The sequence below is a fragment of the Nycticebus coucang genome, chromosome X, assembly GCF_027406575.1.
Source record: "Nycticebus coucang isolate mNycCou1 chromosome X, mNycCou1.pri, whole genome shotgun sequence".
In the NCBI taxonomy this organism is placed as follows: domain Eukaryota; kingdom Metazoa; phylum Chordata; class Mammalia; order Primates; family Lorisidae; genus Nycticebus; species Nycticebus coucang.
Window position 1 is genome coordinate 53,913,102 of NC_069804.1, and position 26,073 is coordinate 53,939,174.

The 26,073-nt window shown below is 41.4% G+C and overlaps 1 protein-coding gene and 1 pseudogene across 1 annotated transcript in view; one reads left to right on the plus strand and one right to left on the minus strand.

Moving 5' to 3' along the window:
- Positions 1-11,097: 11,097 nt before the first annotated feature.
- On the minus strand, positions 11,098-12,191 carry LOC128576808 (uncharacterized; annotated as a pseudogene).
- The window catches only part of ZNF81 (zinc finger protein 81), a 163,560-nt gene continuing 149,521 nt past the window's right edge, over positions 12,035-26,073 (plus strand). The window contains exon 1 of the mRNA XM_053579668.1: positions 12,035-12,119. The gene's annotated coding sequence lies outside the window, so the exon portion shown is untranslated. The remainder of the gene's footprint in view (positions 12,120-26,073) is intronic.

Sequence of the window (26,073 nt, forward strand, 5' to 3'; positions counted from 1 at the left end):
TTGGTCTCAAGCAAACCTCTTGCCTCAGCTTTTTCTATTTTTAGTAGAGATAGGGTCTCGCTTTTGCTCAGGCTGGTCTCAAACTCATGAGCTCAAGCAATCCACCCACCTTATCCTCCCAGAGTGAGGAGGATTACAGGTGTGAGCCACTGCACCTAGCCTACACTGATATTTCTTAAGTGCTAATTGTGTGTCATACGATGTGTCTGCAATCAGAAAAGCAACAAATCGGATGCTGGAACATAAATGTAGTAATTCCCAAAACACTCCAGCTATGTGCAAGGGGATAGAAAACTCTTTATCCAAGAATGTCAGCTAATAAAAATAGACAGATGATAAAATTAGAATATCTCCATCTTGCAACCCTCACACTAATAATCGTTTTAGTCAAGGATCATCAATGAATACTAAAACCATTCTATTCAAGAAAGAAAAGATTATTCACAGGGTCACTAAAGAATTACCCATAGGTAAATAACTAAACACAAAAGGAAAAAGATGGTTTTTAAAATTTTTCTATTTATTTTTTTGAGACAGAGTCTTAAGCTGTGGCCCTGGGTACAGTGCTGTGGCATCATAGCTCACAGCAACCTCCAACTCCTGGGCTCAAGTGAGCCTCTTGCCTCAGTTTATCTATTTTTAGTAGAGATGAGGTCTCGCTCTTGCTCAGACTGGTCTCAAACTCATGAGCTCAAGCAATCCATCCGCCTCGGCCTCCCAGAGTGCTGGGATTACAGGTGTGAGCCACCGTGTTTTTTATTTTTTTTTAAACAATGGAAAGATTTGAAGAACCATCCTTAACCAAGAAATCAAACTTAACATTATCAATAGAGTGACTTATTGAGAGAGACACAACACCCATGTAGTTTTCTTTCCCAAGTCATTTGACCTGAATCTATTCATGAAGAAACAATAAAAAATGCAGAACCATCTGCAACACAATTGTTATAGGCTCTCCAACAATATTAAAATCCTGACAGACAAAAAAGGCTGGGAAACTATTGCAGAGTAAAGGCTAAAGAAGAGATTAGAGGGGAAAGATATATGACCACCAAATACAATGCATGAACCCCATTTGGATTTGGAGTTTTTTGAAGTTGCAAAAAAAAAAATGGGGGGGGGAATAATATTGTATTATTATTTCTTAAGTGTGATTAGATTATTGGGAAGGTGTCATGGAACTGTTCTGCATGCTGATGGTGGTAGTGGTTATAAAAATCTATCCATGCATTAAAATTAATATAACTGTACACCAAAATGACAACTATCATTTTAATATATGATAATTTAAACATTTAAAATAATAAAGGCAGTTCCAGTAGCTCAGTGGGTAGGGCGCCGGCCACATACACTGAGGCTGGCGGGTTCAAACCTGGCCTAGGCCAGCTAAAGCAACAGTGACAATTGCAACAACAACAACAACAACAACAACAACAAAATGGCCAGGCATTGTGGCAGGCGCCTGTAGTTCCAGCTATTTGGGAGGCTGAAGTAAGAGAATTGCTTAAGCCCAAGAATTTGAGGTTGCTGTGAGCTATGACACCACGGCACTCTACCCAGGGTGATAGCTTGTGGCTCTGTCTCCAAAGAAAAAGTAAAAATAAATAATAATAAAAAACTCAAATTGCTTAGGTGTGAGACTCAGCTTGTGGCTATGCAACAAAGTGTCCTTGTTCTTAGGAGTGCAGAAATATACAAAGATAACCCAAATGAGAATAAGCAGAGACTACTTATTCAGTTTGCTATAGCAATGGAGTGAGCCACGATCACTTGGCGTTTGTCAGAGACTCAAAGGCAGGCAAAGGGTGGGAAAGCTTTATATGCAGTAGAAAAAAGGGAAGGCTTTAGATATGCCCTGATTGGAGGCTGTTGGCATGTGGAAGCTGGAGGTGAGCTAATTGAAACAGGGCATCCTATGTGATTGGTTTGCAGAATAGATTCTACTTTCTCTGGTTGGTCCTGAGTTGGAAGTAGGGAGGAGGGTAAAATATGGGGAAGCTGGATGCCATCAATCAAGTCCAGACCAGCAGGGCTAATTGCTGCAGACATGGTTTGGCTTCCCAGGCAGAAGGTATAGGTCAGAGTTCTATTGTTTTATATGGTCTGGCTATTGTCTGTTTGTATGTTCTGTCCCTCAAGAGATAATATACTGAGTATCTTGGAAGGAGCATGATGTCTGCAGCTTACTGTAAAAAGGAATTATAGAAGGGCAGCGCCTGTGGCTCAAAGAGTAGGGCACTGGCCCCATATACTGGGGGTGGCGGGTTCAAGCCCAGCCCCGGCAAAACTGCAAATAAATAAATAAATAAAAATAAAGGAATTATAGAAAAAACAATGGAGTAGTCAGTTTCTTTGCTGCTGCCTTCTTTTGCTCCTTTCTTTTTTTCTATCTCTCCCATGAAACTCTGACTAGTGGGTAAACCACAATGCTAGCAAAAACAATTGTCACAAAATACTGTTTGGTTAGCAATCAGGGCTCTGATTGAGCAAGGGGTGATCCCTCAACTGCAAGTGTCATTCAAAGTCAAAAACTTCTACCAAACCCCAAACTGCAAGGACATATACTCCACTTTCTCCTATGAAAACCCTGATCTTGCTTCAATTAGGCCATTACCTGAAGCATCTCAGATGAATAAAGCGTTAAGCTCTATTGCCACCACTAAATCATTTTCTTTTAACATTATTTTAAAAAGATGGGGTCTGTATATGCGTACAGAGATAAAGCAAATGTGCCAAAGGCTAACAATTGTTACATTTAGATAGGGTTTTGTTGTTGTTTTGACAGAGTCTCACTCTGTGCCCTGAGTGCAGGGGTGTTATCATAGCTCACAGCAACATCAGACTCCTGGGTTCCAGGGATCCTGCTGCCTCAGCCTGTGGAGTAGCTGGGAGTGTAGGCACCTGCCACTAGGCTTGGCTGGTTTTTAAAAATTGTTTATGATCACCTGGGCTGGTGGGTTCTAAACCAGCCCCAGCCTGCCAAAACAACAATGACAACTACAACAAAAAAATTGCCGGGTGTTGTGTTGGGCACCTGTAGTCCCAGCTACTTGGGAGGCTGAGGCAAGAGAATCGCTTAAGCCCAAGAGTTTGAGGTTGCTGTGAGCTGTGATGCCACAGCACTCTACCAAGGGTAACATAGTGAGACTCTGTCTCAAAAAAAATTTTTTTTTTTTTTTTGTGGAGATAGGTTCTCACTGTTGCTCAGGTAAGTCTTGAACTCCTGAGCTCAAGCAATCCGCCCACCTCAGCCTTCCAGAGTGCTAGGATTACAGGAATGAGTTAAGCACCCGGCTTGGAAGCAGGTATTTGGATGTTCATAGAGCAATTCTGTCAACTTTTGTGTAGGTGTGAAATATTTCCATTAAAAAGCTAAGTGTATGGCCAGGCTTGGTGGCTCATGCCTATAATCCTAGCACTCTGGAAGGCCGAAGCTGGTGGATTGCTTGCCAGGAGACCAGCCTGAACAAAAGCAAGACCCTGTCTCTACTAAAAATAGAAAAACTGAGGCAAGAGGATCACTTGAGCCCAAAGGTTGGAGGTTGCTAGGCATGAGCTATAGTGTCACTGCACTCTACCCAGGGCAACAGATTGAGACTCTGTCTCAAAAAAAAAAAAAAAAAAAAAAAAAGGAAAAGAAAAGAAAACAAAAGAATAAAAACTGAATGTAAAATAAGCTATCATTGCCAGCTATCCAGTGAAGTATGTAAGTATGTAAATTGTTCTGGCTATTGGTCCTGAGGTGCCTGCTCAAGCCATTGATCCTGATACTTTTCATAAAGTTTTCTTTGACTTCTGTCAGAGGAAAACTTTGTATAATGCTTTTTACCTGCTAAAGCAGTGGTTCTCAACCTTCTTAATGCCACGACCCTTTAATACAGTTCCTGTGGTTCGTGACCCACAGGTTGAGAACTGCTGTGCTAAAGGGAGGCTGAAAGACAAGTAGGATCAGAAGACTGTGGATTATCCCTTGTATCGACTGTAGGACAAAGGTTCTCATTATTATGTCCCTAGCTGAAGATATAAAAATATTCTGTCCTTGCCTTCTTCCTAGTTTTCAAGGGATACCCATGTAAATGTATACACTCCTGACTGACCTCCCTATTTTAAGTGGCAGGCCCCCCTGCAACTACAACTCACATCTCTCTGCCCTAGCCACAGTTCCTTTTTTAAGCAGTATCACCTTTTAACAAACAATGTAATTTGCTTTTAAAGTGCTTATTGCCTCTATTCCCCACTGGAGTGTTAATGTTAACAAATTGCAAGTGGGGTGATTCTCTGTTGCTCACTGCACAGAAAGCCATTGACTGAGATAAAGAAGATTGTCAAGGAAGAAAGGATATATTGCAGAGGATGTTGTCAACAGGGAGGAGGAGTGGACTGCCTCAATAGCTTTTCTGGAGATGAAGTGAATAATGCATGAGGGGAGTGAACACCATTTGGGGTGGAGGGAGTACATACAGTGTGCAGTGAGTACATACATTGCATGATCAAAAATGGTGGATAAGTCCCTCCCAGGGAGGAGGCTTTAGTAGTATAATGAGCTAGTGGTTAATATTGGTCATTGGTTCAACCTTGTGTGCAGGTGGGATGCGAGGAATAAGGTTCTGGGGTACAGTCTGTGGTGGGCTGTCTTGTCTTTTCCAGACAAACAGGTGGTTTAAGGCTCTATAGTTATCTTGTGGCTGCAAGAAAGTTCTGCCATTTCTGGGAAAGAAACTCAAAAGTAATGCATCAGTGCAACAGAAATTTACAAAGTTTTGGTTAGTACAGCTTACTGAGTCTGTTATGCTCTCTTTCTATTTTTTTTTCTGCCTACTTTGAAACTGAAGTTGAGATAAAACTCTTTCTTTGCTCTTTTTGTTGTTGTTGAGACAAGAGTCCCACCTTATGCCCTGAGCAGAGTGCAATGGCATCATAGCTCACTACAACCTCAGACTCGGGCTGTGGGCATCCTGCTACCTCAGCCTCTGGAAGCTGGTGGTATTACAGGTTCTTGCTGCCGTGCCCAGCTGGGTTTTTCCATTTTTTTAGGAGTCAGGGTCTCACTCTCGCTCAGGCAAGTCTCAAACTCCTGAGCTCAAGCAATTCTCCCTCCTCAGACTCCCATAGTGCTAGGATTACAGGAGTGAGCCACTGTGCCCAGCGACGCTAGTAGCATTTTTAAACTTAATTTGGACCAATTGAGCACATCTTGCTCTTCCCACCTGTCCCTCAGTAGCCCATACTTCTGGGTTAATATCTGTCTCTAACAAGGGAAGGCATATTATAGGTTCCTGTCCCATATTCACATAAATGGTTGTTCCTGGTTTAGTCTGTCTCTCCCCTAAAGAACAGGATTTTTAAGCATGATTAGGAAGGTGTGAGAGAACAGCCAGTTACCCCAATTGCAGCTTAAAGGCTGAGAGAAGAATTTGGTAACCAGCTTTCCAGACACACTCTGTATAGTTACAGATTGGGGAAACAGAAAGACCAGGGTTAGAGAGGAGTACAGAAAAGGTTGCTCCAGGGTCCAGAAGAAATTCTGTCTCTTGGCTCTCCACTGTGAGGCACATCTGGGGCTCTCGAGGGGTGATGACACAAGCTAGAGCCATGAGAAACTGCCCCAGGCACCCTCAGTCCAGTTGGGGGGAGGGGCTGACGTCACTGTCCCAGGAGGCCTTCACCTCTGGGGATAGGCTGCCCTCCAGTGGTCACCCTTGCATTCTGGACAGGGGTCCAATGGCTTGCCCAACAGGCAGTGCTGCCAGGGACAGTCTCTCTTGAAATGGCCAGTCTGACTACATTGGAAACACTTATTCTTAGCTCCTCTGGCTTCCCTCTGCCCCAAATGGTGCTTGTTTGTCGGAGTGCCATTACTACAGCTGTCATTCTTTCTTTAAATCCCTTTGTTCTCCTCTTCCTCCCAATCTTGATTATTTTATAATCACTGTAGTGATATTAAGAAAGTTATTTAGGTTATGATCAGGGCCTAGAGCCAATTTATGGAATTTTTCCTAATGTCTGAGTCATTTAATGATAAATTTATCTTTTAAAATAATTTAGCCTTCTGGGTGTGTTTTCTCATCGCCTCCCTAAGCCACTCAAGAAAGGCTGAGGGACTTTCATTTGGTCCTGGTAAATAGTAGATAACTTAGAATAATTTACAGACTTTTTCTTGAATCGATGTAAACCTTTCAGGATACATGTTAGAAAATGTTTGCGCCACTAGTCACCTTGTTTCTCAGGGTCCCATCTGGGATTATCAAAGGGAACTGCTTGTCTTCCCATAAGGGATATTCATTCCTTTCCTTAGAGGAGAGACTGCTATTAGTATTGGATATGAACCACAAATCACCCCACTTTCTAGACTCATCTAAGACTTCATTTTTTTCATTCAAAGTTAAAGTTTGATTTAGTAGTAGCTTTAAATCTCTCCAAGAGAGGTCAAAGCCATTGTCCTAACCCTTGGAGAACATCTGTGTACCTATATTGGTCATCAGAAAATGTTCCTAAATCAACCTCGATTTGTTTTAAATCCGCCAGAGAAAATAGAGTGAACACTCACATATTTCTCCTTTTACCACCCACAGTCTTGACCAAAGGGACATAAAGTTGCTTTCTGGGGGTCCCAATAGGACCAGAAGAAACTCTTGGAACATACTCCTTCTTGGGGGTTTCTAAGGGCACAAGGGAAAGTACAGGAGAAGTAGATGGCAAGTTTGAACTAGGTAGTGAGGCATCTCTCTCAGGAATCCCTGGCCTTTTGGAGAAGTTACTACTTCCAGGAGAGCTGGATCTATCTGACAGGCTTTACACAGTTCAGGTTTATCTCTGAGAAAAAAAGAAAGCTTGTACATAGGGTACTTCAAACCACTACCCTTCCTGTTTACAAAAAAGATCTAACTGAAAAATGGTACCATAATTTAGAGTATCCTCTGATGGCCACTGCTACCATTGGAGAGTTGATACAGAGGCCAGGTCTGGGTGCAGAAGAAAACCATACATTCTTTTTTTGAGTCTCTGGGGATCAAACATGTCCCAGTGTTTCAGAACAAAGCCCAGTATGGTGTTCTGGCAGTATAGGTCGAAAAATCAGGTATCCGGGAGCATAGTGGTACCATTGAATGAAAGTTCTCTTGATGAGAGAACATATTACCAGGTGTTCTCTTAGAGACAGAACATTACCCACATGTGGGAAAAAATAAATGTCCATCATCTTAATCAGTTGCACCTTCTGTGTTCCTGGGTTGTCAAAGCATCCTCTCACCAACCCAAGAAGCCTTCCAGCCAAACAAAAGGAAGCACCCTTCCAATGCTTGGGGAAGAATTCCTGAGGAGAGTGGCCTCCCCAGCCCCTGCACTTATCTGTATTTAGCCACTCTTACCAATGTAGCACTTTATACCTGTGGGCTCTCCTGGGCTTATTACTTGCTGGCAGCACAGCCTGAGAAATCAGGTATCCGGGAGGCTGGTCCCACCTAATGCAAGTTCTGCCCCTTTCTGCACCTGCCAGTATATACCTGTTAATCAATGTGAAGATGAGCCTCATCCTGGAGAAAATGGCTTCATGGTGCAAAAACATGTAACTCTTTATAATTTTCACAAGCTTTTTAAAAATTTCCAGTAACAAGAGAAATAGGATTTTTTATTATGAGCAGGTCTTAAATGCTATGTTTTCGACCCTCCTTTCTTTCCCTAAAGTTAGCAAGGCAACAACAAATTCAGTAAAAAATCAGTGTTGAGAGACACTTTAAAATTTCTGCATTAGAATTAGTTACAGCCAGTCTTAGAGAAACCTGGAATGACCTTCCCATTCACACTAATAGACAAAAAACAAACAAACAAACAAAAAAAAAACCAAACACCCAGGGTCATTTTCTTTGCCTTTCTTCATTTTTCTTTCCTTTAAAGCAGTAGTTCTCAACTTGTGGGTCACAACCCACAGGAACTGTATTAAGAGGCCACAGCATTAGCAAGGTTGAGAACCACTGCTTTAAAGACTGAACTGTAGCCTAGGTTTTAGAGCCATTCTTGCCTCAGGGGATTGCCCTGGGCTTCCCCTCACAGGCTTCTGGTGGACCAGAGAAGGCAAGTAGGGGAGTCATTTTGCCCGTGGGAGCCTTCTTCTAGGCCTCTGTTAACATAGTTCAGCTAGTCTCTAGCCAAGTGTTGTGGCGGGTGCCTATAGTCCCAGCTACTTGGGAGGCTGAGACAAGAGAATCACTTAAGCCCAAGAGTTTGAGATTGCTGTGAGTTGTGACACCAAGGCACTCTACCCAAGGTGACAACTTGAGACTCTTGTTTCAAAAATAAATAAATAAATAATAAAAAAAAAAATGGTTCAGCCTTTTTCCTCAAGCATACACAAAAAGCCAATTGAATTTAATTTTGCAGTGAAAGGCAATGAAAAGGACCTTAAAACCCACTTACAACATCTGAAAAATACCAGAAAGAGTAAGTACCAAACTTAAATATATAAAACAACCATTTACCAACATTAAAACAAAGCATGCAAACTGCAAGGAGAGAGAGAAAGCAGGGGTCTATAGAGACAAGAAGTTTGGTACCAAGAAAGACATGAGCAGATAGTAAAAGTGATGCCATAGAGGGAGCCATGGAGCCAGGGGCCGCAGTAAGCGTCAAGGTCTGGAGCTCCTGCCTTCCTGCTCATCCCACCACAAGGTGGCATCTTTGGGCTGAGGCCAAAGATTTCTTGCCCCAAATCAAGCAAGGGATAGCACTTTTCTTCATATGGATTTTCTCTATTTGTCATTTAGATATTTATGCAACATTTTAATTTTCACAATTTAAATATTTAGCTAGTTTTAATATCATTAGCACTTATACTCCTACCACCCCCCCAAAAAAGGTATAGCCTTGTCAGTAACCTCCATCTATCCATGTAGTCCCCCAATTCATTGCCCTGCCTCCTGTCAAGTGAGGTTAACATTATCCTAAATCCTAGGTTCATCAGTTTTAGATTTCTTTTTAAATTTTATTGTAACTACACAAAATCCTAAATAGTCCATGCTCTTTATATTAGTAGCTTTTAATTTTTTTTTTTTTAGCGACAAGAGTCTCAAGCTGTCGCCCTTGGTAGAGTGCTGTGGCATCACAGCTCACAGCAACCTCAAACTCTTGGACTTAAGCGATCCTCTTGCCTCAGTCTCCCAAGTAGCTGGGACTACAGGCACCTGCCACAACACCCGGCTATTTTTTGGTTATAGTTGTAACTGTTGTTTGACGGGCTGGATTTGAACCCGCCAGCTCTGGTGTATTGTGGCTAGCGCCCCAGCTGCTTGAACTACAGGCGCCAAGCCAGTAGCTTTTAATTTTATAAAAGTATGTATACTTTATATAATCTTTTGGGATTATGGTTTTCCCTTCTTCTTTTTTTTTTTTTTTTTCAAGTTGTTGCTCTGGGTAGAGTGCCGTAGCATCATAGCTCACAGCAACTTCCAACTCTTAGGCTCAAGTGATCCTCTTGCCTCAGTTTTTCTATTTTTAGTAGAGATAGGGTCTCACTTTTTGCTCAGGCTGGTCTCGAACTCGTGAATTCAAGCAATCCACCCACCTCGGCCTCCCAGAGTGCTAGGATTACAGGCATGAGCCACTGGCATCTGCTTAGTTTATGGTATTCTGTTAATAGCAGCAGAACATGGACTGAGACACCAAGCCACTAAGAAAGTAAAAATGAACTCAGGCTATAACTATCTTCCCTGCCATTCATCAAGCTGGGAGGACAGATAAAACCAGAAGAAAAATTCACAGGAAAACATTTCTCTCAAGGACATGCTACAGTTAAAATGCCATAAAGAACATCTACTTTAATTGACTGTTTTCTTAGTCACTGAGAAACTTTGTTCCCTACGGTCATAATCTTTTTGTTTTTTTTGAGACAGAGTCTTACTATGTCACCCTCTGTAGAGTGCTGTAACATCACAGCTCACAGGGACCTCAAACTCCTGGGCTTAAGCAATTCTCTTGCCTCAGCCTCCCAAGTAGCCGGGACTACAGGCACCTGCCACAACACCCGGATATGTTTTTGTTGTTGTTGCAGTTGTCACTGTTGTTTAGCTGGCCAGGGCCGGGTTTGAAACCGCCAACCCTGGTATATGTGACCAGCGCCATAACCACTGTGCTACAGGCGCCGAGCCTCTACAGTCATAATCTATCAGAAACTTTGCTGTTTGAAATGATAGTAGTAACAGTGAAACACCTGATTTTTTTTAAGACAGTGTCTCACTCTGTCACCCTGGGTAGAGTTCCGAGGCATCATCATAGCTCACAGTAACCTCAATCTCTTGGGCTTAAGCAATCCTCTTGTCTCAGCCTCCCAAGCACTATAAGCACTACCACAATGCCCAGCTAGTTTTTCTACGTTAGTAGAGACAGAGTTTCACTCTTGTTCAGATTGGTCTCAAACTCCTGAGCTCAGGCGATCCATGTGCCTCGTCCTCCCAGAGTGCTAGGATTACAGGTGTGAGCCACCTCGCCCAGTCAAAACACCTGATTCCTACAGGAGATTTTTAAGTCACTTAGACACAGAGAAGCAAGCCTCAATTTCCAACTCAGGTGCAGAGCTTTTTAGGTCAGGGATATCTGGAGACACATACATATCTTAATTGTTCACAAGGAATCAGAACTTCACAGTCTAGACCTGATGTTGACCCTTTACATATAGCCCTACTTTGCTCTGAACTTATTAAAAGACTGCTTTATTTAAATTTCATCTAGACTCTACCATTCCTCAGAATCCTATAAGAACTCTGTTTTTTCCTTTGTTTAATCAGCTGCTCCGTGGTTCCCCTGGTGTGAGTCTCTCTGACTGGTGGATCTGCCAGACTAAAAGTTAGTCCCTGATGGTCTCAGGCTGATTGGACTAGGACACTTCCCACGTTCCAGACTGTTAAACTGAGGCCCAGAAGGGATGGGGCTGGACTGAGAGCCCCCAGCAAGTAATTTTTCATCTGATTGAGAAAGGCTTTCAGCAGGCACAGAACCTTCTACCTTTGTCAGGAGGATTCTCTGGGAATAGGAGATATTTGAACTTGGTTTTGAAGGATGAATAGACATTTTTTTAGGTGAAGGGCAAACCAACTTCTTCCCCTTCTGCTACAGTGACGGAAGGCAGACGGAGACACAGAAGGCCTTCTGGGAGGAAGGCAGGAGCATCTCCAGAATTACCACATTGGAGGTGATAAGGGGCAGCAAACTGTTTAAAGGGCAGAATCGGAGTCTTGCATTAAAGCCACAATTAAAAAGTAAGGACACTATCACTATATATTTTACTTTATGAAGAAATAAAAATAAAAGTTTCCTAAAGATTGTTTTATTGGCATGTTGCATCAGTGAGATAGATGGAATGGGAGACAAGGTATGGGAGCGCTCAAACCTCACAGCCAAGCCCTACAGACACAGCCGGGTGGGGGCAACAGAACACTCTGAATTTCTCTCCTTTTCCCATCCCGTGGCATATCCTAGGAGGACTCGCACAACCCTGCTTTCTCCTCTTTTATTCCCTTGTGGTATGTTCTAGGAGATACTTGTAATCAGCCTGACTTTTCTCTTTCCATCCGGTGTTATGCGCCAGAAGGTAACAGCCACGGGACCCTCTGTGTCTAGGAGGCCCCTCAGCTTCTCGGAAGAGTATTCCACAGATCCGGAGACTACAGATCCAAAGACCCCTTCCCCAGTAAGCCGGCGCAGAGAAACGTCCCCACCCCGGCTCCCCGCCGCCAGTGGGACAGCTCTGCACCCCTGTTCTGTGAGTTTAGAGGAGTCTTCATCTTTAGTACGGAACGGACAATCCTCCAACATGGTATACCCCATAGAGAAATGCGACCTGCGCGCGGCCATGTTCCCCGCCTGACTTCCACCTGAAGAGCAACGAACGCCCCAAAGCACTGACTCTGTACCTCCATGTTGACTCTTAGCTGACTGCGGCTTCCGAGGTGGTTTTGCGCACGCGCAGATCCCTATTTTTTTTTTTCTGTGAGAAGCCCAAACTCCGAGAAGGGGCGGGATTAAAGGTAGTGACCGGAAACGGCTGCAGGTCTCAGCTGCGGTTTGATAGTTGTCTGCAGGATTCGACGTTCATTGACGGAGGGATGTGGAGGTGATGCGGACCGGGGAGGGTGAGTGCTGGGGGATTCTGTGTGGTCAATGATGGAGTCCTTTGGCTTACTTGAGTTGGACGATTTGCTCATTATTTTGCAGGCTTTTCTTTTTCTAATATCAACGTTAAGATCATAAAGTTCACTCAGAAACCCACTGGGTTTGGTGTATTACGTGTTCTTAATTAAGAGTGTTAACTTGTATTAATTTGTCTTTTACCAAGGAGTTATTCAAAAGCGGATTTTCAGTTTCCAAAAGTTTATCTTTTTTTTTTGCAGTTTTTGGCCGGGGCTGGGCTTGAACCCGCCACCTCCAGCATATAGGGCCGGCGCCCTACCCCCTTGAGCCACAGGCGCCACCCCGAAAGTTTATCTTTTTAACGGATTTCTAAACCTTATTTTTTGGTGTCAGAAAACTACCTGTGTGACATTCATTCCTTGATATATGAGATTTATGGCCTAGTCCGTGACGAATTTTTAGGTATGTTCCATATGACAACTTGAAAATAATATTTAATTATTAGTTGTCAGTGTGTCATACAAAATCTGACCTTTTTTTGTCTGTTCTTCTATTACTGAGAGAGGAGACAAAAATTCTCTGCTGTGATAGTAATTTGTCCATTTCTCCTTGCTGTGATCCATCGTGAGTTAATTTTTGTATAAAGTGTGAGACTTATGGCTTGGCACCCCTAGTATAGTGGTTATGGCACCAGCCACTACACTGAGGGTGGCGGGTTCGAACTCAGCCTGGGCCAGCTAAACAACAGTGACAACTGGGAGGGGCGGGGATAGGTGGAGGGAGGGTAATTGGTGAGACCACACCTAAGGTGCATTTTACAAGGGTACTTGTTACATTTACTAAATGTAGAGTATAAATGTCTGAACCCAATAACTAAGAAAATGCAGTGAAGGCTATGTTAACCCGTTTGATAAAAATATTTCAAATGGTATATAAAACCAGCACATTGTACCCCATGATTGCATTAATGTACACATTTATGATTTAATTTTAAAAAGTCAGAACAATTAAAAAAAAAACAACAATGACAACTGCAACAAAAAAAATAGCTGGGTGGCGCCTGTGGCTCAAAGGAGTAGGGTGCCCGCCCCATATGCCGGAGGTGGCGGATTCAAACCCAGCCCTGGCCAAAAACTGCAAAAAAAAAAAAAAAAATAGCTGGGCGTTGTGGCAGGCGCCTGTAGTCCCAGCTACTTGGGAGGCTGAGGCAAAAGAATCACTTGAGCCCAAGAGTTTGAGGTTGCTGTGAGCTGTGATGTCATAGCACTCTACCCAGGGTGACATAGTGACACTCTGTCTCAAAAAACAAAAATGTGAGACTTAGGTCAAAGTGTGTTAATTTACTTAACGGATGTCTGATTATTCCAGCACCATTTGTTGAAAAGATTGTATGTCTTCTCTTGACTTGGTTTTCAATTTTCTAAAAAATAAATTGGCCATACTTGTGTGGGGGTTCTCCATTCAGTTCCATTAATCTGTTTATCCCTTTGGGAGTAATAGTGTACTGTCTTAATTACTGTAGCAATGTAACTCTTGAAATCAGGTAGAGTGATTCCTCCCACTTTATTCTTTTTCAAAATCATTCACGCTTTTCTGGTTCCTTTTTTTTTTTTTTTGAGACAGAGCCTCGAGCTGTCGCCCTGGGTAGAGTGCTGTGGCATCACAGCTCACAGCAACCTTCAACTCCTGGGCTCAAGCAATTTTCCTGCCTCCACCTCCCAACTAGCTGGGACTACAGGCACCTGCCACAACGCCCGGCTGTTTTTTTTTTTGCAGCTATCATTGTTGTTTGGTGGGCCCAGGCTGGATTCGAACCCACCAGCTCAGGAGTATGTGGCTGGCGCCTTAGCCGCTTGAGCAACAGGCACTGAGCTGTTTTCTGATTCTTTACCTTCCCCATATACATTTTAGAAAATCTCACCTCTATCTACAAAACATCTTAATAGAAATTGCATTAAACCTGTGTATTGTGTAATCCTAGATACTCTGGAGACTGAGGCAAGAGAATCTCTTAAGCCCAGAGTTGTAGGTTGCTGTGAGCTGTGACACCACCTTACTCTAATGAGGGTGACATAGAGAGACTGTCTCAAAAAAAAATGTATATTGATGTGTGAAGAACTTTTTTTTTGGCATTTTCTTAGTTGATGTGTGAAGAATTTAAGTCTTAGCTATGTCATGTCTTCCAATCCATGTTCACAGTATGTCTTTCCATTATTTAGATCTTTTATTTCTTTCACTGTAATTCTCATCATACAAATTCTGTACATGTTTAGTTAAGTTTATGCCTAAGTATTTAATTTTCTTGGAGTGGTTATAAATAGTATTGCCTTTTAAATTTTAATCTCTCCATGTTTGCTGCTTGTATATGGGAATACAGTTGAGTTTTGTTTGATGATCTTGTATCCTACAATCTTGTTGAACTCAATTATTAGTTTTACAGCTTTTTTTGTAGATTTGTTGGGTTTTATGCATGAACAATCATTTTACATACAAATAATTTTATTCCTTCATTTCCAGTCTTTCTGCATTGTTCTTTTCTTGCTTTATTATGCTGTTTAGAACTTCCAGTACTATGCTGAATAAGAGTGGTGAGAGTGGACATCCTTGCATTGTTTTTGTCTTAGAGGGAAAGTATTCAGGCTCTAACCATTAACTATGTTAACTGCAGAGTTTTTATTTAGATGCTCTTTACCAGGTTGAGGAAATTCCACTGTACTCCCAATTTCCTGGGAGTTTTTATCATGAATTAGTATTGAATTCGGTGAATACTATATGAATTTATATGATCTGGAGATTTTTTCTTTTTAGGCTGTTAATATGGGGATTTTACTGATTTTCGAATATTGAGCCAACCTTACATTCCTGGAATAAACCCCTCTTGGTTATGGTATATAATTCTTTGGATGTATCACAGGATTTGATTAGCTAATACTTTTTTTTTTCTTTTTTTTAGAGACAGAGTATCACTCCATTGCCCTCCGTAGAGTGCTGTGGTGTCACAGCTCACAGCAACCTCCAGCTCTTGGGCTTAGACGATTCTCTTGCCTCAGCCTCCCAGTAGCTGGGACTATGGGCGCCCTCCACAATGCCCGGTAATTTTTTGTTGCAGTTTGGCCGGGGCCAGGTTCGAACCCGCCACCCTCAGTACATGGGGCCAGCGCCCTACTCTTGGAGCCACAGGTGCTGCCTCCTAATACTTTTTATTTATTTATTTATTTATTTATTTATTTATTTTTTTTAGAGACAGAATTTCACTCCATCACCCTTGGTAGAGTGCCATGGCATCACAGCTCATAGCAACCTCCAGGTCCTGGGCTCAGCGATTCTCTTTCCTCAGCCTCTCAAGTAGCTGGGACCACAGGTGCCACCATAATGCCCAGCTGTTTTTTGCTGCAGTTTGGCCAGGGCCAGGTTCAAACCTGCCACCCTTGGTACATGGGGCCGGCACCCTACTCACTGAGCCACAGGCACCACCCATAGCTAATACTTTCTTTGAGGATCTTTGCATTAGGTTCATGGGAGATATTGGTCTATAGTTTTTTTCTTTTTTTTTTTTTAGTGTCTTTGGTTTTAGTATTAGAGTAACACTGGCTTTGTAGAATGAGTTGGGGACTGTTTTCTCAATGAGATTGTATATGATTAATGCTAATTTTTCTTTAAATGTTTTATGGAATTCTCCAGTGAAATCTTCTCGGCATGGAAATTTCCATTTGGAAGATTTTGATTATGGCTTTGATTGTAATAGTCATATAGCTATACAGATTATCTATTGCTAGAGGATTAGCAATTTTCTTGATCTTTTCAAAGGAACAACTTTTGGCTTTGATTTTTCTGTTTTTTTTTTTGCTTTCATTTTCATTAGTTTCTGCTTTTGTATTTATTACTGTCTCCCTTTTGCTTACTTTGAGTTTATTTTGTTCTTTTTCTAGTTTCATAAGGTGGGAGCTTAGATTATTAATTTAAAACTTTTCTTCTTTTTAAGTGTAAATTTTTAGTACTATAAAGTTCTCTCTCAATAGTGCTTTCTTTCCTTTGAGACTTTGTCTTTTATCTGTGTAGTATATAAAAACATACTGTTTAATTTTCAAGTGTTTGGTGATTTTCCTGTTATCTTTGTGCTATTGATTTCTACTTCTATGTTGTTATAATCAGAGAACATACTCTGCATGACTTCAGTTTGTGGAAGTGTCTTAAGACCCCAATAATGGCCTGTCTTGGAGAATGTTCAGTGGGTGATTAAAAGGAACATGCATTAATAGCCGGACGCCGGCGCCTGTAGTCCCAGCTGTTCGGGAGGCTGAGGCAAGAGAATCGCGTAAGCCCAAGAGTTAGAGGTTGCTGTGAGCCGTGTGATGCCACGGCACTCTACCTGAGGGCGGTACAGTGAGACTCTGTCTCTACAAAAAAAAAAAAAAAAAAAAAAAGGAACATGCATTCCATTAGTGTTTGGGTGGGATAGGCCAGGTATTTTTAAAAAATGATTTTTGTGAAATCACTTCTCTTGGTCCTTTAATTAAAAGGAGTGGTTTGTCTTGGAATTTTTTTTTGTAATCTGTGCCTGTTGGTGGCTCTGAATTGTAATCTTCTCCAAGACCCTTTTGTGAAATACAGGAGGGTAGAAGGAAACCCTAGGAATTCACCACCGTGTTGTCCCTCAAGTCCTGGGGTCTGTAGGCTGTCCACCTTACCTTTCTACCTTTTAGAGTCTTCCCATTTGTGTTTGTTGTGTTATGTTCATTTTTTCCTCTGGTCTCTTCTATACTCACTATTTTCTTCTTTGTCTCTTTTCCCCCTTGTATGTAAATTAGCATATGTAAATTAACATACAAGGGGGAAAAGTTAATGTTAATTTACATTTTACTAGGGAAGCACTTATTTCACATCAGTATTAAAATGTTGTCCATAATATTCCACAATAACTACTTTAAACATTTTCCTGTCTGGGAAAGATTTTCCTCTCATTTCAAATATATATATATATATATTTGGCTCCTCTCCTTTATCTTGTTTGCTAGGGAGTTTTCTAAGACATCGATCATTTCAAAGGTCCAGCTCTATTTTTCTTTAAATCTCATATTTTGTTTATTTGATTTAAAATTTTATTTTTATTAATTATTTCCTGGTTTTAATTTTGCTTAAGTTTGTTTTTCCTACTTCTAACATTTTAGGTTGAATACATAGCTCAGTTGGGGGTTATATTTATTTTTAATTAAATATAAAGCCATTTAGGGGCGGAGACAAGATGGCTGATTGAAGACAGCTTTCCACAGAGGCTCCCATCCAGAAGGAGAGTTAAAGGATAGAAATTTAGCAAGTAACCTGGTGGATTAGAACTGTACCAAGAGAGAAGGTTGAAGAACGCACATCAACCCCACTGAGGTGAGCTGCGACCCAAAGGATACAAACAAAAGGTACAAAATCCATCACCAAGCGGATGGGAGTCCCTTCCCCCATGAGAACAGCTCGGAGTGCTCCACAAACAAATGAGCAGAGTTCAAAGGTCCTCCAACTACACTCCAAGGGAGAGACCCTCCAAAAACTGGACCTACCTCCCCTACTAGGGTGCCACAGCATTCTCCTGCCAGGAATAAAACTGTATAAAACTGTATATATTCTCTACCTGCAACTCTGAGCTCCCAGCGCTCCCCTCCACTCTCACTCTGAGGTCTGGAGGCCTGTCCCCCAGGAGTCCAGATTCTTGGGCGATTTCTCGAGGGACAGGGCCTAGACTGCATCTGGTCAGTGCTGATTCTGTGACACGGGAGTGAGGAGAGGATGGACGGCTGAAAGGGAACCACACCGGAGTGGCAGTGCCCGGAGGCGCAGAGCAATAGCCGTTTTTGACAACAATAGGGCTCACTCCTGGATAGTCCAAAGCCACACCCCCTGTCTCCCTGGGCAACCAGAGGAGGCTGGGCATCTTCTCAGGTGGCAACCACTGTGGAACAGATCTGGGGCAGAAATGCAGGCCCCATGAGTAAAGGGTTTGCCTGAGGTGGTACTGGCCTGGGTGGAGCTTGGGGACTAGAAAACGCATGTGCAGAGCCCGGAAAGTCCCAGGGCGGGGCTGACCAGAGGACCACTTTACTGAGCCTAAGACGCACCTGGCCCTCAGGGAATCGTCAGCCTATAGACAAAGGAAGGCAGGAGGCTAGAACTGACAGCTAACCGAATACAAACGTGCAGGAGCAAAGACAGGGCCTGAGGTGCAGGCTCTGGGAACTCAAAACAGCTTCTCTTCTGCAGGGGAATTTAGCAGGGACAGAAACAAATTCCCGCAAAGTTGTTCTGTTCTGTTCTGTCAGTAACATCAAAAAGGGGCGGGGCTGGAACTGAGTGAACACCCCAAGCCTCCATCAAGTGCCCGAGGTTGTCAGGCCTCACCTCCCCCTGCTGGATAGAGGCAGAGCACAGTGGTGTGCCTGAGCAGATATATATTTCCTTCTGACTCAGGCAGGTGCAAACCCCTGGAGTATCTGAACATTGGAGGCAACTGGGTCACAGCCCTGCGGGGCTATCAGTGACTGGGTGTGACAGAGGTGCAAGGTGGGGAAGGAGGCATCAACCTTCCCAGACTAATCTATTTGCTGGGTGGGTCCTCCTGACTTCACGGAGCACCGGAGCAAGTCATATCTCAGTTGTCACCAGGCCCCTGCGATCCAGTTGCCAGAGACCTTTTAAACTCTCCCACCTGAGACAGGTGCTGACTGATACAATTGATTAGGACCTTTTGAACTGAGCCAATCTCCTGAGAACTATTCAGGTGGTGCCCTGGGTGTGTGGTTGTAGGAAGGTTTGATTTTCCTTTTCAAATTGTTGCCTGTGGGGGGCAGGGTGACCTAATTGCTGGTATTTCTCCACAGCTGAGAGTTCAACCCATAGTAACTGTTTCACTAGGGTCGAACAGAGACCAGCTGAAAACAAGACCGAACCACTTAACCCCACCACACCAAACAGGTCCCCAGTTTCTCAGGCCATAGCACTGTACTGGTCCTCGACAAAGCTCCAGGGGAAAAATCAAATGGTGTAAAACAATCATGGGGTGGAATCAGCAGAAAAACTCTGGTAACATGAATAACCAGTATAGATCAACACCCCTAAGGAAAGATATGGCAGATGTAACTGAAGATCCCATTCATAAACAGCTGGCCGAGATGTCAGAAATAGAATTCAGAATTTGGATTGCAAACAAGATTAATAGACTGGAGGAACATTTGGAATTAGAAATTCAAGGAGCAATTCAAAAGTTGGAATTAGAAATTCGAGAAGAAATTCAAAAGTTGTCTCAAGAATATAACGAATTTAAAGACAAAACCACCAATGATTTTGACACACTGAATGAAGAATTTTCAGCTCTCAAAGATCTGAAAAATACAGTAGAATCCCTCAGTAACAGAGTGGAGCAAGCAGAAGAAAGGATTTCTGACATTGAAGACAAAGCTTTTGAACGGTCCCAAACTCTCAAAGAGGAAGAGAAATGGAGAGTAAAAGAGGATCATTCTCTCAGAGAGCTCTGGGATAATTCGAAGAAGGCTAATATCTGTCTCATTGGAATCCCTGAAAGTGATGAAGTGGTCTCGCAAGGCACAGAGGCCCTTCTCCATGAAATTACGAAAGAGAATTTTCCAGACATGCCAAGAGATTCTGAAATTCAGATAGCATAGTTTCAGAACCCCACCACTACTCAAACTGAATAAGACATCCCCCAGGCATATCATAATTAACTTCACTAAAGTTAATATCAAGGATTAAATTCTGAAAGTTGAAATCCATTACCTACAAAGGGAAGAATATTAGAATGACTGCAGATCTCTCTGCTGAAACTTTTCAAGCCAGAAGAGGGTGATCATCAACTTTTAATCTCCTAAAGCAAAATAACTTCCAACCCCAGATCCTGTATCCAGCTAAACTGAGTTTCATTTATGATGGAGAAATTGAATACTTTAAAGACATTCGTATGTTAAAGAAATTTGTCATAACTAAACCAGCTCTTGAGGATATTCTCAGACCTATCCTCCATAATGACCACCCAATCCTCTACCACAAAAGTAAACTCACTCAGAAACTTTTGATCAAACTTCAACTTCCACAGTGCTGAAAGGATTAAAAATGTCCACTGGATTTTTGAAAAGCTCGATACCTAAAACTTTACCAGACTTATCAATATTCTCCATTAATGTGAATGGCTTAAACTGTCCTCTAAAGAAGCACAGGTTGGCTGACTGGATACAAAAACTCGGGCCAGATATTTGCTGCATACAAGAGTCACATCTTACTTTAAAAGATAAATATTGACTCAGGGTGAAAGGATGGTCATCCATATTTCAGGCAAATGGTAATCAGAAAAAAGCCAGTGTTCCAATTTTATTTGCAGACACAATAGGCTTTAAAACAAAAAAAGTAAGGAAGGATAAGAATGGTCACTTCATATTTGTTAAGGGTAATACTCAATATGATGAGATTTCAATTATTAATATTTATGCACCCAACCCAGAATGTACCTCAGTCTATAAGAAAAACTCTAAGAGACATGAGCAACTTGATTTCCTCCAGCTCCATAATAGTCAGAGATTTCAACACTCCTTTGGCAGTGTTGGATAGATCCTCCAATAAGAAGCTGAGCATTCCCACCAGAAGTGCAGAAGTGTTCCCTTTTCTCCACATCTATGCCAACATCTCTGGTCTTGGGATTTTGTGATATGAGCTAATCTTACTGCAGTTAGATGGTATCTCAAGGTAGTTTTGATTTGCATTTCTCTGATGATTAAAGATGATGAGCATTTTTCATATGTCTGTAGGCTGTGCGCCTGTCTTCTTCAGAGAAGTTTCTCTTCAAGTCCCTTGCCCAACCTACGATACGATCACTTGTTCTTCTCTTGCTTATACGTTTGTGTTCTCTGTGGCTTCTGGTTATTAAACCTTTTGTCAGAGACCTGCAAATATCTTCTCCAATTCTGAGGGCTGTCTGCTTGTTTTATTAAGATGTTTGGAGAACACTTAGAAATCTAAAAATAGACCTGCCATTCAATCCTATAATTCCTCTACTAGGTATATTCCCAGAAGACCAAAAATCACATTATAAGAAAGATATTTGCACCAGAATGTTTATTGAAGCCCAATTCACAATTGCTAAGTAATGGAAAAAGCCCAAGTGCCCATCCATCCACGAATGGATTAATAAACTGTGGTATATGTACACCATGGAATATTATGCAGCCTTAAAGAAAGATGGAGACTTTACCTCTTTCATGTCTACATGGATGGAGCTGGAACATGTTCTTCTTAGTAAAGTATCTCAAGAATGGAAGAAAAAGTATCCAATGTACTCAACCCTACTATGAAACTAATTTATGGCTTTCACATGAAAGCTATAGCCCAGTTACAACCTAAGAACAGGGGGAAGGAGAAAGGGAGGGGGGAGGTAGGCAAAGGGAGGGGGATTAGTGAGATTACACCTGTGGTGCATCTTACTAGGGTATATGTGAAACTTAGTAAATGTGGAATGTAAATGTCTTAGCACAATAGGAAAATGCCAGGAAGACTGTTAACCAGTGTGATGGAAATGTGTCAAACTGTCTATGAAACTAGTGTATGGTGCCCCATGATCACATTAATGTACACAGCTATGATTTAATAAAAAAAAAAAAAGTAGAAAAAGAAGGAAGACTACCCAACACGTTCTATGAAGCAAACATCACCCTGATCCCCAAACCAGGAAAAGACCCAACAAGAAAATTATAGACCAATATCACTAATGAATATAGATGCAAAAATATTCAACAAGATCCTAACAAACAGAATCCAGCAATACATCAAACAAATTATACATCATGACCAAGTCAGTTTTATCCCAGGGTCTCAAGGCTGGTTCAATATATGTAAATCTATAAGTATAATTCAGCACATAAACAAATTAAAAAACAAAGACCGTATGATTCTCTCACTTGATGCAGAAAAAGCTTTTGATAATATACAGCATCCCTACATGATCAGAACACTTGAGAAAACTGGTGTAGAAGGGACATTTCTTAAACTGATAGAGGCCATCTACAGCAAACCCACAGCCAGTATCGTATTGAATATAGTTAAATTGAAGTCATTTCCACTGAGATCAGGAACCAGACAAGGCTGCCCATTGTCTCCACTGCTCTTTAACATTGTAATGGAAGTTTTAGCCATGGCAATTAGGGAAGAAAAGGCGATCAAGGGTATCCATGTAGGGTCAGAAGAGATCAAACTTTTGCTCTTCGCAGATGATATGATTGTATATCTGGAAAACACCAGGGATTCTGCTACAAAACTCTTAGAAGTGATGAAGGAATACAGCAGCGTCTCAGGTTACAAAATCAACATTCATAAATCGGTAGCCTTTATATATACCAACAATAGTCAAGCTGAAAAAACAGTTAAGGACTTTATTCCATTCACAGTAGTGCCAAAGATGATGAAATACTTCAGAGTTTAACAAAGGACGTGAAAGATCTCTATAAAGAGAAGTATGAAACTCTCAGAAAGGAAATAGCAGAAAATGTTAACAAATGGAAAAACATACCATGCTCATGGCTGGGAAGAATCAACATTGTTAAAATGTCCATACTACCCAAAGCAATATACAATTTTAATGCAGTCCCTATTAAAGCTCCACTGTCATGCTTTAAACATGTTGAAAAAAATAGTACTTTGTTTTATGTGGAATCAGAAAAAACCTCGAATAGCCAAGACATTACTCAGAAATAAAAATAAAGCAGGAGGAATCATGCTACTGGACCTCAGACTATACTATAAATCGACAGTGATCAAAACAGCATGGTACTGGCACAATAACAGAGAGCTAGATGTATGGAACAGAATAGAGAACCAAGAGATGAATCCAGCTACTTACCGTTATTTGATCTTTGACAAGCCAATTAAAAACATTCAGTGGGGAAAAGATTCCTTATTTAACAAATGGTGCTGGGCGAACTGGCTGGCAACCTGTAGAAGACTGAAACTGGACCCACACCTTTCACCATTAACTAAGATAGACTCTCACTGGATTAAAGATTTAAACTTAAGACATGAAACTATAAAAATACTAGAAGAGAGTGCAGGGAAAACCCTTGAAAAAATCAGTCTGGGTGAGTGTTTTATGAGGAGGAACCACCAGGCAATTGAAGCAGCTTCAAAAATACTACTGGGACCTGATCAAACTAAAAAGTTTCTGCACAGCCAAGAACACGGTAAGTAAAGCAAGCAAACAGCCCTCAGAATGGGAGAAGATATTTTCAGGTTATGTCTCCAACAAAGGTTTAATAACCAGAATCCACAGAGAACTCAAATGTATAAGCAAGAAAAGAACAAGTGATCCCATCTCAGGTTGGGCAAGGGACTTGAAGAGAAACTTCTCTGAAGAAGACAGGCGCATGGCCTACAGACATGAAAAATGCTCATCATCTTTGATCATCAGAGAAATGCAAATCAAAACTACTTTAAGATATCATCTAACTCCAGTAAGATTAGCCCATATCACAAAATCCCAAGACTAGAGATGTTGGCGTGGATGTGGAGAAAAGGGAACACTTCTACACTGCTGGTGGGAATGCAAATTAATACATTCCTTTTGGATAGATGTTTGGAGAACACTTAGAGATCTAAAAATAGATCTGCCATTCAATCTTATAATTTCTCTACTAGGTATATACGAAGAAGACCAAAACATTATAACAAAGATATTTGTACTAGAATGTTTATTGTAGCCCAATTCATAATTGCTAAGTCATGGAAATAACCCAAGTGCCCATCGATCCACGTATGGATTAATAAGTTGTGGTATATGTACACTATGGAATATTATGCATCCTTAAAGAAAGATGGAGACTTTACCTCTTTCATGTTTACATGGATGGAGCTGGAACGTATTATTCTTAGTAAAGTATCTCAAGAATGGAAGAAAAGGTATCCAATGTACTCAGCCCTACTATGAAACTAATTTATGGCTTTCACTTGAAAGCTATAACCCAGTTATAACCTAAGAATAGGGGGGAGGGGGAGAGGGAGAGGAAGGGGCGGGAGGATGAGCAGAGGGAGGGTGATTGGTGGGATTACACCTGCGGTGCATCTTACAAGGGTACATGTGAAACTTAATAAATGTAGAATATAAATGTCTTAACACAATAACTAAGAAAATGCCAGGAAGGCTATGTTAACCAGTGTGATGAAAATGTGTCAAAATGTTTATAAAACCAATGTATGGTGCCCCATGATTGCATTAATATACACAGCTATGATTTAATCATAAAAAAATAAATAAAATAAAGCCACTCAAACTCATAGACTTTACTCTGAATACAATTTTTTTTTTTGACACACAGTTTCACTCTGTCGCCCTCAGTAGAGTTCTGTGTTGTCACAGCTCACAGCAACCTCAAACTCTTGGGCTTAAAAGATTCTCTTGCCTCAGCCTCCCAAGGAGCTGGGACTATAGGTACCCACTGTACTGCTTGGCTATTTTTTGTTGCAGTTGTCATTGTTGTTTAGCTTGCCCAGGCCGGGTTTGAACCCGCCAGCCTTAGTGTATGTGGCTGACGTGGTAACCACTGTGCTATGGGCGCTGAGCCTAAATACAATTTTGTATTCCACAACTTTTGATAAAATTTACATTGCTTCTGTATTGATTTCCTACTTTGAGCCTGAGTTATTTAGGAAAACATTTATTTTTTTTTTTCCTTTTATAAGAAAACAAATTTAGGCCAGGCCCATTGGCTCACTCCTGTACTCCAGTACTCTGGGGGGCTGAGGTGGGTGGATCGGTTGAGCTTAGGAGTTCGAGATTAGCCTGAGCAAGAGTGAGACCCCATCTCTACTAAAAGTGAAAAACTGAGGCAGGAGGATCATTTGAGCTCATGAGTTTGAGGTTGCTGTGAGTTATGATGCCATGTGACTCTACCAAGGATGACAAAGTGAGACTCTGTCTCAAAAAAAAAAAAAAAAAAAGAAAAGAAAAGAAAACAAATTTATTTAGCTATATTCTAATACCATAAAATTCAACCATTTAAAGTATACAGCCCAATGATTTTTTAGTATATTTAGAGAATTGTGTAGCCATCACCGCAAATCTATTTTAGAACCTTTTCAACACCTCAAAAAGAAACCCCCATCTTCATTAGCAGACATTCACCATTTTACCACCCCATACTCCCATCCCCAGGCAGCCATTAATCTGTTTTCTGTCTCTATGGGCTTTACTATTTTAGACACTTCACATGAATGGAATCATAAAATATGTGGTCTTTTGTGACTGGCTTCTTTCACATAGGATAGTGGGTTCAAGGTTCATCCATGTTATAGCAGATATCAGTACTTTTCCTTTTTTATTTTTATTTTTTGTAGAGACAGAGTCTCACTTTATCGCCCTCAGTAGACTGCTGTGGCATCACAGCTCACAGCAACCTCCAACTCCTGGGCTTAGGCGATTTTCTTGTCTCAGCCTCCCGAGTAGCTGGGACTACAGGCGCCCGCCACAGGGCCTGACTATATTTTTGTTGCAGTTTGGCCAGGGCCGGGTTTGAACCCGACACCCTCGGTATATGGGGCCGGCGCCCTACACACTGAGCACAGGCACTGCCCTGATATCAGTACTTTCCATTGCCAAATATTATTCCATTGTATAGATATTCCAAATTTTGTTTATCCATTTCATCTGTGGCTAAATTGATCCATTCATTGTTTCCACTTTTTGGCCATTATGAATAATGCTATTGTGAATATTTGTGTACAAGTGAATATATAGGTAGATACATAGGAGTACAATACTTTTTGGCTATTATGAATAATGCTATTGTGAATATTTGTGTATAAGTGGGATACTTAGGTAGATACCTATGAGTGAAATTCCTAGGTGACGTTGTAGTTAATATTTTGAGGAACTGCTAGAATGTTTTTCAGAGTGTGTATACCATTTTATAATCCTACTAGGAA